The sequence below is a fragment of the Strix uralensis genome, chromosome 4 (assembly GCF_047716275.1).
Source record: "Strix uralensis isolate ZFMK-TIS-50842 chromosome 4, bStrUra1, whole genome shotgun sequence".
Lineage (NCBI taxonomy): Eukaryota > Metazoa > Chordata > Aves > Strigiformes > Strigidae > Strix > Strix uralensis.
In genome coordinates, this window is record NC_133975.1 from 31,778,707 (window position 1) to 31,791,103 (window position 12,397).

The 12,397-nt window shown below is 41.3% G+C and overlaps 1 protein-coding gene across 5 annotated transcripts in view; it reads left to right on the plus strand.

The window, feature by feature from the left end:
- The window catches only part of CRACD (capping protein inhibiting regulator of actin dynamics), a 139,383-nt gene that overhangs the window by 84,468 nt on the left and 42,518 nt on the right, over positions 1–12,397 (plus strand). For all 5 annotated transcript variants that reach the window (XM_074866250.1, XM_074866255.1, XM_074866252.1 and 2 more), the window contains exon 3: positions 8,905–9,073. The gene's annotated coding sequence lies outside the window, so the exon portion shown is untranslated. The remainder of the gene's footprint in view (positions 1–8,904; positions 9,074–12,397) is intronic.

The window sequence follows — 12,397 nt, forward strand, 5'->3', positions numbered from 1 at the left end:
GATTTACTGCCTCATGTTCAGCTTTACCTTTATAAAATTTAATGAGGCAATTATTAAAATAGTGTTTCTACTGCAGTGATTGGTAATTTGGTTTGAATAAGACCCCTTTTACTCTTGGCTTTTCTATATCGCTTTATAATTCTCGGAACTTTGAAAGACAACACACAGGCATAAAGTAATCGTGTCTGTTTTTTTTTCCCCTCTAGTTAGAGTTACGTGTAGAACTATGCCTGAACTTTTTTTAATGTATTTTTACTTCATAGAACATATGTGGTAATTTTCCTTGTGATCCATGGAGATGCTCTAACTCAAAAGGTATATTAATAGTTTCCAAAAAAGCCCCCTTAACAATCGGACATCCCTTATGACCAGGGACTAAGTTCATAGAATGAAAATTTGACTCTCTTCATTTCATCTGACCTATTTAAAATACTTTATCAGTTCATCTGAATTGCAAGGATGAAATTCATATATATGTTTGTCATTGTAAAAGTATATTAAACTGAAACAGTGCAAAAATAAAATAATTTGAAGACATTTTTTGACACTTGCCAGTCACAATGAATCAAAGCCATTTTTATCTGCTGTTTTTCTTCATTAATTGGTTATTATTGTTCTGAGTAGTGACACTGCTTTGAAAGCGCTCCATAAATTGCTAACTTTAGTGCTTGCAGCTGCTGTATGTCACAGAATGTCTTTAGTGGTTTCAGTTTGTGTTAGGCAGCAAAAACAGAACTACTGTATCTGATTTTGCACCATGACAATAAATTTGTATCCAATAAGATTGCCCTTATGTGACATTCAGGAAAGAATTTGTTCTGTGTCAAAACACCTCAGCAATGTATTAGTTTGTCCTTTTCCTTATGAAAGAAGGAAAAAATTCCAAATCCCAATCCAAAATAGATTGGATTGTACCTGCTTGCTTTCAGCCTTGATTTATTAGCACCCAGTGATTTATTAGCCAGTTGGCTCTCCACCCCCTTGCTCAGGTGCTAACCCCTGTCAGCTCCAGGAGCCCTTTCCATAGTATTACACAGACTTTTTTTTGTAGCTGTACCATTGTGCTGGCTTATGATTACCCTGTGATCAGCTGGTGTGGCCAGGTCTGTCTTCTCATCCATTTCTAGCTGATAGGGGTCAAGTTATTAGAGGAACGTGTCAGCAGTATGCCTTAAATGAATGAGTTTGTACATAACAAAAATGAGAGGCAATGTTGAAGTATTATCCCAGACCTCCAGACATCCAGTTTTTCTGGGATGGCACTCTGACTCTCCTTTGACTTCAAGATACTTCTCAACATTGTCATATTGATACATGTCAGGAGCACGCTGTTAGCACTTGTGCCTTATCACTGAAGATGTTTGGTCTACGAGTTTCGTACTCCCTTCTTGAAAATTAACATTTTATATGGTAAACCAGAACTTTCTGTGAGGATGAAATGCTCCTTCTCTCACCAGTGAAAAAATGGGAAGTGATATGATCCAAAAGTGTTGACTGGTGCAATACAGGACTTGTTCTAGGGGCTGGAGGGGCAGAAAAAGCAGTTCCCGTAACAATCCCCTGCAGGAATATCTTAGTAATAGTGATTTGAGTGCAGGATCTTAGTCTGCCAACAGCTTGTGCCAGCCTTGAGGAGGTACAAATGACCGCCGGCAGCTGGGGAGGGGCAGCAGGGAGGTGTTTGGCCAGTTTTGAGTTGTATTCCTTGGACTTTGGACTGCTCTGCAGCAGGGCCTCAGGCAAGTTGCTTTGCCTTTGGGAGGTTTATCCTCCCATCTGTAGCTTGGCCGGTAGTGCAGGTTATAAATGCTTTCAAGCAGGAATTGTCTCATGTAAGAAATGAACCTTCTGAGAGAATCCCATGTTTTACAATTTATTATTTTTTCTCTGAGAAGGAAATAATGAGTCAATATCTCTTTACTGTGTGTTGACCTCAAGTGTTTAATGCAGATCTGGAAACCTCAGACAAAACCCAGTGTACCAAAAGGATCTTCCATCACAAATAACTTGAGTTAATAAGTATTGCCCTAGTAAAATAAAACTTTCTCCCTTCTGTTACATAATGGATGAATGTTTTGTGGTGAATCAGAAGCTATTGCAGTCTCTTCCTTTCTAAAAGTCTCACATGCATCGCTGAGCCCAGAGCTATTATAAGCAGGTTTTATCTTATCCCATATGTTCTGTAATGCAGCCCAGTACCTTAGTTAACATTTATTGCATTTACTTAACCCTTTCACAAGTGTCCTTATATGTGTGATCTCCGCTAGCTGCTATCACTGTGCTCAAGATGCGTATCCCAAGTTGTTTTAAACTCCTTAACTACTCACTGTGTAACCTGTACGTGGGGCTTCCCCCCGAAAGCTGGGAAAAAAGAAGGAAGCTCCCTGGCCACAATAAGGTTTGCTGCTGAAGTTTGTACTGACTTTGTCATACCGTCTTCCCTGCTGGGAATCCCCACTATCCCCAGCCTACCCCACACATTCCCAGAGTGACCTGCCAGCTCTAGGTTTGGCTGTGTTTTTCAGAGAGCAGTGTCTTCCCCATCCCAAAGGTGCTTCCCAAGGCTGGCAGCGGCATGGATTAGGGAGGAAATGAAGGGTTGGGTGAGGAACAGGAGCCTTTCCGACCTCTAGTACCACTCACAGTGATACTTAATAACAGGCACAGAAATATGAAGACTGGCTGGGAAGGCTTTAATTTATAGATTGGAAAAAGAGGAAGACAGGACCTCAAAAAGGAAGGGAGGTGAGACTCTAGCAAGAGTAAACAAGACCAAAGAAGTGGATAGAAGCAGTGTTTACTTGGCTTTGGTTCTTCTGTTTACTGTCATTTAAAGACTTTAAAACTGTTCTTTATTCCTCCTCTCCATTAATATCTCTTCCTTGCTGCTAAAGACCACTGTGCCAGTCCTCCTGCAGCAGAGGTTAAGTCCTTTTGCCTTGAAATGAGTAAAATAAGGTTTTACTTTCCCTGTTACTTCCTTGTGTCAAGAGAAGTGTTGAAATACCTCTTTCCTTGCTCTGGATGATAAGGTGTTGTATGGTGTTTGAACATTAATAGACTCTATTATGCTGATTCATATGTGTTTCCTAACAGCTGACTATCTCAGCTATTTATGGTTTCTTTGGAAGATATAGCCTTTGGCAGGAAGAAAAATCACAAAATGGGTGGTAATTTATGGAAATGTTTTTGCTTTTGCAGGTGGCAAGGGTAAATAGACGTTTCTGGAAAGTAAGATTGGTTCTTGCTGTGTTATGGATACTTTAGGTAGTATTACTAGTTTATATCAGGTAATCCAAGAATACCTCATCTTTTCTGTGGGACACGGTTTGCAAGAAATAGTATCTCTTATAAGATCACTTGATACTCTTGGAAGAACAGGCAAGCATTGGCATGCTATTTTTCCTTTGCTTTGCCTAGGTGTTTCATGAGACTATTTGTCGCCTTTGATCCCTCTCCATTTTGTTTCATTTAATGTTTCTTGGGTATTGATTTCATCTCTCGTCATATTATCTCATCTTTTCTCTATCAACATAGGGCTATTGCAAACTGTCCGCTTTACAAGTGTTACATGCTATCACTAAACACACGGGTGAACTCATTGCTGGGAAGTTATATTATTGAATCTGAGCATCGCTCTTTTTTTAGGTCAATCTTTATTCCCTTTGTGTTATCTTAAATGTTTCCTCGGGCTCTTTGGTGTTTGTGTCTGCATTGTATATCTGGACACTGTCCATCTGTCAACCCCAACTTTCTTTTCAGCTACCTATGAAAGAGAGGGCAATGGACCAAGGGCAGGTCATGGAGACAGAAAATGTCCAGAAACCAACTTGCCCTGTGAAATCTGACAAACTACAATATGTACAGGAGCTCAGAGCTCACACCTGTTTTAAAACATGAGAACATGGTTAAGCAGAGCAGAGCCCACCCTCCTCCTCCTTGCTCCCAAACAATTTGTTTCCCTTTCCTGGAGGAGTGGAGACACCTCTCCAGGGAGCGCTGCTTCCCTCTCTGAACACAAATGTTATCAGCAATAATGAGTAGCTCGGAGGACTCACAGAAATGGACGTACTGAGATGTGGAGTGGGTGGGAAAGATGGAGGCAAGTGCTGATCCCAGTTTATGCAGGGAAGCTCTGTGCCCTGTGAGAACAGATGGGGCAGGGGGGAGGCAGGGTGGCTTTTTCAGTGGGAATCTGTAAAGAAAAGAGGTTGTGCAGATGCACAGCCACCCCAGGGCTCAACAGGGCAATGCTTATGGTAGCAGTTGAGTCATTTTAAAAAGAGCATGAATAAACATACCATTAGCTTAAAATCAAGGTGGGTTTTTTTATTACTGATACTGGCAATGTACATCATAACAGCCTCTTTCTGCTGTAGAGATGTGATTAGAGATGTCAGTCAACTTACCCTCTTAACAGTACTTTTTAGTTCCCTTTTCCACCTCGGCTGTTGTATTGGGCCCGCAGCCCAGTAACCCACCTGCCCTCTCCCTGCCGTGCAGTTCTTAACACTGCATTCATGTGGATTTCCATTCTCTACATACTTTATAGAAATTCCTGTAGAACTTAATAGTTCATATCCTCATTAATCTAGCCTATTACACCATATTTTATAGCCATTAAGTTCACTAACAAGGAACACATTATTTTGGAGACAGGTCCTGTACAGACAGGTGCTGCATAATGAACAAAAGTTTGTGAAATCTCTGCAAATCCCATTGCAAAACTGAGGTTTGAAAAATTTTGGCGACAATAACGTCAGTTTTAAAAAGTCACTGTAAATCTTGCTTTTATTTATTTTTCCCCTGAACAATCATCTTTCTACCCACCAGCTGATGCAGTTCCTTGGTCAGCTCTGCTTGGAGAGGTCTGTCCCAGCAGGTTTTCTCACCCACACTACTGTGAGTGCCCCCAGCACCACAGCAAGGAGGAAAAGCTGCAAGGAACCAACACTTTATTACGTATTTAGGTGTCTCTTCTATGATTATGTGAGATTTTCTGTTTCTCATGTGAGGCTTGCTTTGCTTGAAAGTTATTTTTCAGATGTTTCCAGTGGTGTTGACATCTCTGTCCCATCCAGTGGTGTAGCCTCACCCCTGCATTATGCCAGTTGTTTGGGGTACATTGCTTGCTCTCTTTCCAAACATTTAAAGCTCTTCCCTCTGGAAGAGTGGTAGTTAAATCTTTATTTGACCTGTGCTTGTGTTGAGGGCTCTATGCAGTTTTTGAAAGGCATCACAGCCTAGGAATCCCAGTGGATTTGGGTGACATTTGAGCAGTTCAACTACAGGCTCTCTTACAGGGATTTGTCAGCTGGTGCGTTGCTGAGACTGCCAGCTGGAGTCCAAAGGCTGTGCCTGATTTACTGGCAATAAAGCCCATTGCACCGGCCTTCATCTTTCTTGTAGAGTGAAAGAGTGCGAGAGGAGTAGCTGCACCTATCAGTATCCCCTCTGTTGTTGGGACTGGAGGGACCATGTGCTGGTTTCATTATACCGATGCTCTCCAATTTAACTGGGTCTGTGATAGGCACTACATGTCTTTATGTAGCTGACAAATTATATGACGGGTTAAAGATTATTCTAATCTGCTCTGCTACTCTTCTGGAATAAGCTGAGAAGGGAGCGTTTACCATATGTGCTGTGTTATTCTAGCTAATGTATCCAACCTTGTTTATCTGTCGCCTTCACACCTCATGTTTTTCTGTGATTCAAAACTGATTTACTGTTAACTGTTTACAGTGATTTGAACAAGAGAGGCTTGTCAAACAGGCAGGAAAAAAGGTTTAATTGCTGATTTCCATGTTCTTCTGCAGCTGGATCTGTAGGATTCCCATTCTAGTGATTAAGGAGAGAAGCAAATGGCCTGTGTAAGCAGACTTGTTTCCCAGCTATCTCAGCAATTGTCCTTGACACAAGTCGACGGTATTGGATGTCCCAACCTTAAGCCTTTCCTATCCCATTTTTTTCTTTCAGCAGTATGGATAGACAGGAGGAATGAGTCATGTTTGAGCTCTAGCATTAGAGACTCGAAAGGGTTTTGGGCAGGGCATTGTCTGTTGCGTTGCCAATGTTTCAGTTCCTTTTTGTATTTGTTTTACTGTTATAGGAAGCATTTTACCCTGTAGGTGATACCATCCCACATCTTACTCCATAAGATTTTTGTGAAAAATTTACATAAATAGACTTTGCCTTAGTGGTCAGGCATTGCCTCATTAGAAGCCTGCAAGGGCTGGCTGCTCCTTATCTCTGTGCTGGCAGGATGGGGAATAGTGTGTGCAGCCTGTGCAGGGAAGGGTGTTCATTGGTTTTGCAGTGAGTGACGAAGCCTAGTTTAAAGAATTCACGCTTAGTAATATGACAACTGTGATGATGGGGTATGGAGCGGGGAAACAGCTGAGGGACACGTTAAATCACATGGAGAAAAGCAGATCTTGGCTGGAGATAACCATGTTGGCTTTCACCCATTTTGATGAAATGAAAGCTGTGTTGACCTGTCTTATTTGTTCAACACCTAGATTCATGGTTGGTGAATCAGTACAGTAGATTTAGAGTTGATGAGGTAATTCACAGCTATATCTGAAGACCTCTAAAAGAGGAGGGGACAAGGGTAAAGTGGATGAATGATACAGAACCTTTCTTTAAAGACACTGTAGTTGAATTGATTTATGCAGTAAATTACATTAACCAGTAGAAATGGCATCACACAACCTCCCCCTTTCAAAGAAGGCTGAGGAAGCAGACGAGGTAGGAACTGTGGAAAGACAGCTCTTTCACCCAGTCTTGTGTCTGGTACTGATGCTTTCTCTCCTGTATGCTCTAAGATTTGATTTATGAGTTTTTGCAAGCAGTCTCTGAAGTGCGTGAAGGGTTGGGGCAGCTGTGGCCTAGAGCAATAATTTCTCTTTTTCTCTGCATGACTGCCTGCCTGTCTGTTAGGGGTTTCATATAAGAGTATATTTCTCTTAAGTCAGAATTGAGCAGCAAGCAATTGATCTGGCTGGAGATGTGAGTTGGTCAGTTTATGCAAAGCAGAGCTAGGGGATGGGAAGAGTAAACTTCTGTACCCCTTTTTCTTCTACACTGATAAAACTGCTGCATCAGTGGTTGTTGTTTTTCTCAACTGCTTATTGTGGGTCAGCAATTCTGGATCAAAAAATTCTAATGCTGGGCCTGAATTTGAGGTTCATATTTCAGCTTTTTATCTTTACGCTGCTACTGGGATGCCTTGTTGTCTTAATGAAGTTGCATAAATGCTATGTATCTTGACTGCCCAGTGAAAAGAATGATACCTGTGTAAACTTCTTAGAGATCTGTAAAGGAAATCCATAATTACTATCTGTTGCATCTTTGACTTTATAATTCCAATCTAGGTTTCGTACTTCATCCATAATTGGATACAGATGGATTCACAAAGAGTAGTTTTCTTGCTGTCTGCGTAAGTTTGATCTCACCTCTGGGTTCAGCTCAGGCTCGCTGGCACCATGATAGTTTGAAAACCGCTTGTCGCTGGAAGTAGCCAGATCACAATGTGCTTGGGCGCATTTTCTCTCTCTAAATACTCTGTAGTTATGCCTCCAGCAACTACAGAGCGGTGGTACGCAGATGTGGCTTTGCCATACCCAGGTATAGTGGAGTGGAGCATAAAACCTGATGTGGTACTGAAGAATACTGTTGCACTGCAGAAGATTTTTCATGTTTCCTGGTCAAACATTCCTATGGGGTCCTCTACGTACTTTGCAACCAAACTGCTGCTTTCTGATGAGCAGCAGCTCATACAAGGAGTAGAGCGTGCTGAGGCAGTGTGTATGCATACAGCTGGGAGAAAAGCACATATAGGGATTGAAATAGATGATGAAAGTATTTGTCATCAGTACAACACGATGCTTCTCAAACTGGATTATGATAGGAGGCTAAAAGTTGGGGTTACTTTTAAAAAAACCCAAACAACGGGCTTGTTTTAAGCAGATTCAATGCAAAATTAAGTAGAGGCAGAAAAGAAATGAAGCTCTTTGACAGCTATGGTGTTTTAGTAATTCTTTGGTGCATCCCAGCCCTCAGAAATTAACCCTTTCTTGGCAGTGGCTAACAAGAAACTTGGTAGTTCTTTTTAATGGATGTGGGGAAAGTAGTTAGAAACTGCCTTTATTTTCTTCAGCCTTTGGTGGGAAAAAAAGTTACTTTTTATTTCTGGTTAACTTTTTTATTTCTTGTTTCTGTCTTCATGTCTGTTTTGTCTTTTTGCTGTGCTTTTTTTTGTGGAGCTTTTAAAATTTAAGCATCTCAAGGAAGAAATGCTTGGTCAAATTCTGTCCTCAGTTACTTGGGAAAAAAAAGTCAGAAAAATGTATTGACTTTGCTGGATGTTTACTGAAGTAACCCACCAGCAAACCAACAGAACTTTATCCTCTTCTCTTTATTCATTTGTAAATTTACTTGTCTAGTTATGAGGGTATGTAAGTAAAATACAGCTGGTTATTTTCAATTTCTTTTAATTCAAGTCAGAAGTTCCAGCACCTGCCAAAGTGGGGTGACCAAAGCAGTGGTTGTCTTACGGTGAAAAGGTCAAAAGTGTGATGTGAAGCCTAAAAACGAGTCTCAGTGTTATATTCTGGCTCTGCAAAATTATCCTTTCTCTTCATCCAAACATTCAGCTGCACTGACACATCTGAGCAGATCCTTAAGCCCTAGAGCAGATGTTTTAATGCTCTTACCTTTGCTTTGTCAACATGACACGTCAACAGCGAGTTGCAGCCCTGCATTTACATTGCAAGCACCAGGCTGCTTCGGGCTGGTGACTTGCTCTTTGACCTCATTCTTCCTTTGAACCTGCTGCCGCGGTGCGGTGCGTGCTTGGGAGCCGTGTTCCCTCAGCCCTGTGCCTGTTTGTCTTGTAATCCACAGACAAGAAAAAAGCAGGCAAATTCCAGCCTTTCAAGAAGCTCTTTGGCAAGAGGAAGAAAAGAGAGCCTGCGTCAGACTGTGAGGAAGCCAAACTGAAGCCCAGCCACTCCTTCGGCAACGTCTGCAATGGCACCTTCTCCTCCGATGAAGAGCCAAACGGTGGTCTGAGGTAAGCGCACACGGGTCTGCTGCCAGCCCGTGCAAACACAAGGCTTGTTCTCCCTGCTTTTAACGGAATTAAATTTAAATTCTGCCTCTGCTCAGTGGTAGCAGGTTGCACGCTGCTTTTTACGAAGCGTGTGCATCTCTGTCCCTCCTCTGAACGTGACACCCGCTGCTGTGGACCCCGAGGTCTTGCTTCTTGCATGCGTTACTTATTGGGTACATGTGCCAGTCTGCAAAAAAGAAATCCCAGGGTGAAGCAGAAATGAATTTGAATCCGGCTCTGTGATTTAACAGAACTTCATGGCAAACACCTGAGCAGAGGTATTAATGGCATCCGTGTTTTTAAAACTGGGGAAAGGGAAACTTGAACTGGCTGCTACAGATACTTTATTGCATGCTTTTCCCTGCAAAGTGGTATCTCTGGGTCAAGACAGACATCCTCTTTCAGTCTACCCCATACAGTTTTTGCATTGTAATTGGGGTCAGCAGACAGGCTGCTTTTATTCTGATCCGATTTGAATGTAGAGGACAAGGAAGAGAGGGGAGAGAGGCACCTGGAAATCAGATCATATTCCAGTGACAAGAGAGGACAACAGGTGACAGTGTGAGAATTTTCTGTAGAAATAGTGGGAAAAAGAAACTGTACAGAGTTAACTAGTCAGCAGTCTCTAACTAGAAACAGAACAGAAAAAACCCTGAACAAAATCCCAAACAAACAGCAACAAAAAAACCCCACCCCAACAATGACAAATAAGACCAGATGCACAAACTAATTGGGTCAGTAATACTTATTTCACTTTCCAACCGAAAGTCTCAGAGAGGTTAGTTGACTCCTGGTCAAAACCTGTTTCTTTGGAAAAAAAGGAACTTGTTTACACTTGGGACTGTGAGTATCTGAAAGTAACAAAATATCTGAGAGGATCAAAAAGCCATACCAAATTCCTCTGCTCAGGAAAGAAATGTGTATCAGAAACATCACCCTGCACAGTATTTTCAGTGGTGCAAAGTCACAGCTGTGAAAATGTGATTCATTTATTTTTATTTTCTTTGAGTTTCTGGATGTTTTGTTCCATTTTGTGAAATTCTTTAAGTTCTAGGTTTCCCCTTTGGTTTCTGCAGTGCAGTCTTGTACACCTCTTTTGCCTGTCCCAATTTTTCAGAAAATCAAGACTGAGCATAGCCACACCTTAGATAGAGATGCGACTGACTGCTTTTGCGTTGCATTACCTGTGTGCATGATGCTGAGCAACTGTTGGAAGTTACAGTACCCACTGCCTCAAGAGCAAACTAGTGAAGAAGAGCAAAACAAAGGGCATCATCTTGCTATCAGGGATTTCCCATTCAGTGTAACTGAAAATGCAGTGCTGCACCCAGAAACAGTGATATGGGAACTTCTCCTGTTCCTCAACAGTGAAGTGAAGGTGTGACAGACCCTTGTAAGACTGCTAAATGCTTGCATTTTTAAACATATTAATTTTTCTAATTAATAAAGGCATTAAATTTAAGCCTCTAGTGGAATAAATCAGACTGCACAGTTTAAATCACAGGGGATTAGCAAATGTGAAGGGTCCCAAGTCTCATCTCAAGTGGAACATTTCTTTCTGTGCCTGTGATTTGTGAGAGGTTCTTCTGTTTTAACCTGCTAGAAATACTTAGTGAAAATTCTGTTTTCCCTGTCAGGCTTCATGGTGCAAATGTGGGTGGGATTTGATAATAATTTTCAGTTTGCAGGTAGTGTTTGCCATGTTACTCATTTTACAACAAGCGTAGATGTTCAGTGCAGTGCTTCGGGGAGCTTAGTTTTGCCACCCCTTTCTGTTTTCAGCAGCATGACTTCCATCCATTGTAGTTTTTTGCCTTTAGTATAATTTCAAATGTTTATGAATTGAATGCAAAGATAGGCTAAGTAAAATAGTATATGTAGTTGTTTACAAATTCTCTAACAGTAAATACATTGCCATGTATTCCACTATTGATATAGAAATGGACCAGAGCAAATATAAACAACTAGTAGCATATTTATGTAACCAAAATCCTGAGTAGTTTTATAAAACCATTTGATTCAAACTCTTACAGAATGTACAACGACCGAATATTTGCAAAAGCTTAATAATAGCTCCAGTTTTGCAACAAAAGTTCAGGGATGTTCCCATTCCCTTCATAGAGCTATATTTCTTCATCAACCTGTAAAGTACATTAATTTGTTATCTGCAGATGTTTCATATGGACTTTTTGTTTTGTTTTGGGGAGAAGAGGTTGTTATTTTGAAAAGATATTAAGGGAAGAAGCTCCTTCAGGGAGGTAGAGGAAAGCAAATAAATGAGTATAGGCTAAATAAGACATCTGTATTGCTTCCAAGACCTAAGCTAGTATTTCACTGCGTGCTGTATTGGCTTACAAGCCTGCTCAGAGCTAATGCCTGAATCTCTAATGGAGACTGCTCCGGCGGGTGATGCAGATGTACAGGGAGCAATTGAGGTAATCTGCATACGGTGTAGATTGACTAGCTGAGTTGGAAGCAGCCTGAGAGATCTGTCTGTCCGTTCCTTCTTACAGATACTTCCTGGGCTCATCAGATGCAAATAGCTTGCTTGGTATCCTGATGTATGCACACTTCAACCTATTTATTCATCCCTGTTTTGCAATTCCCAGGTGGGAGGTTTCCTACTGCAATTTGTCTTGCCCTGCCTTGTGAAAGACTGGAATTCCTTTTTCCACTTTTATATTGCCCTTCTTGAGTTTACAAAGTTAAAACTGTATTCATTAACTTTGTTGTAACCATATGACCTGGGAGCTAGAAGTGTTTATTACAAGACAAGTTAAGTTCCATTTGTGGGTCTTCACTAAAGTCTGCAGAAGCTTCTGTTCTGAGGCTGTGATTTGGCACTTTATAAGATTTTATATTTGTCACAGTTGACACTAAGCAGGCATTGTGAGGACATATCTGAAAGGGCACCTGTGCGGTGCCCTACAAAAAGTTTGTCATTCTGGGTTGATGTGCAGAGTCGGAGGGGAATTAAATTTTTCTTATAGAGGGTACAGTAGAGTGCCTTTACTTAGGCTGAACGCAGTATTCCAAAGGACCTGGAATTAGACCTGTCATGTCTTTAGACTGAAGTGTGACAACATTGATCTTTCAGGGAAAAGTCTCTCAGCAAACTTCCATCTCTTGAATGTGCCAGTCCATGAAATGGGACCCCTTTATTTGTAAATCCCCATCAAGTTCCACATAATCCCTGTAAAACTCTCAGGTCACCTACATAAAGTCATCTTCATTATGAAGAAATCACCTGAAGATCTTAGCTCTCTCTGTATGCTGAGGAAGACT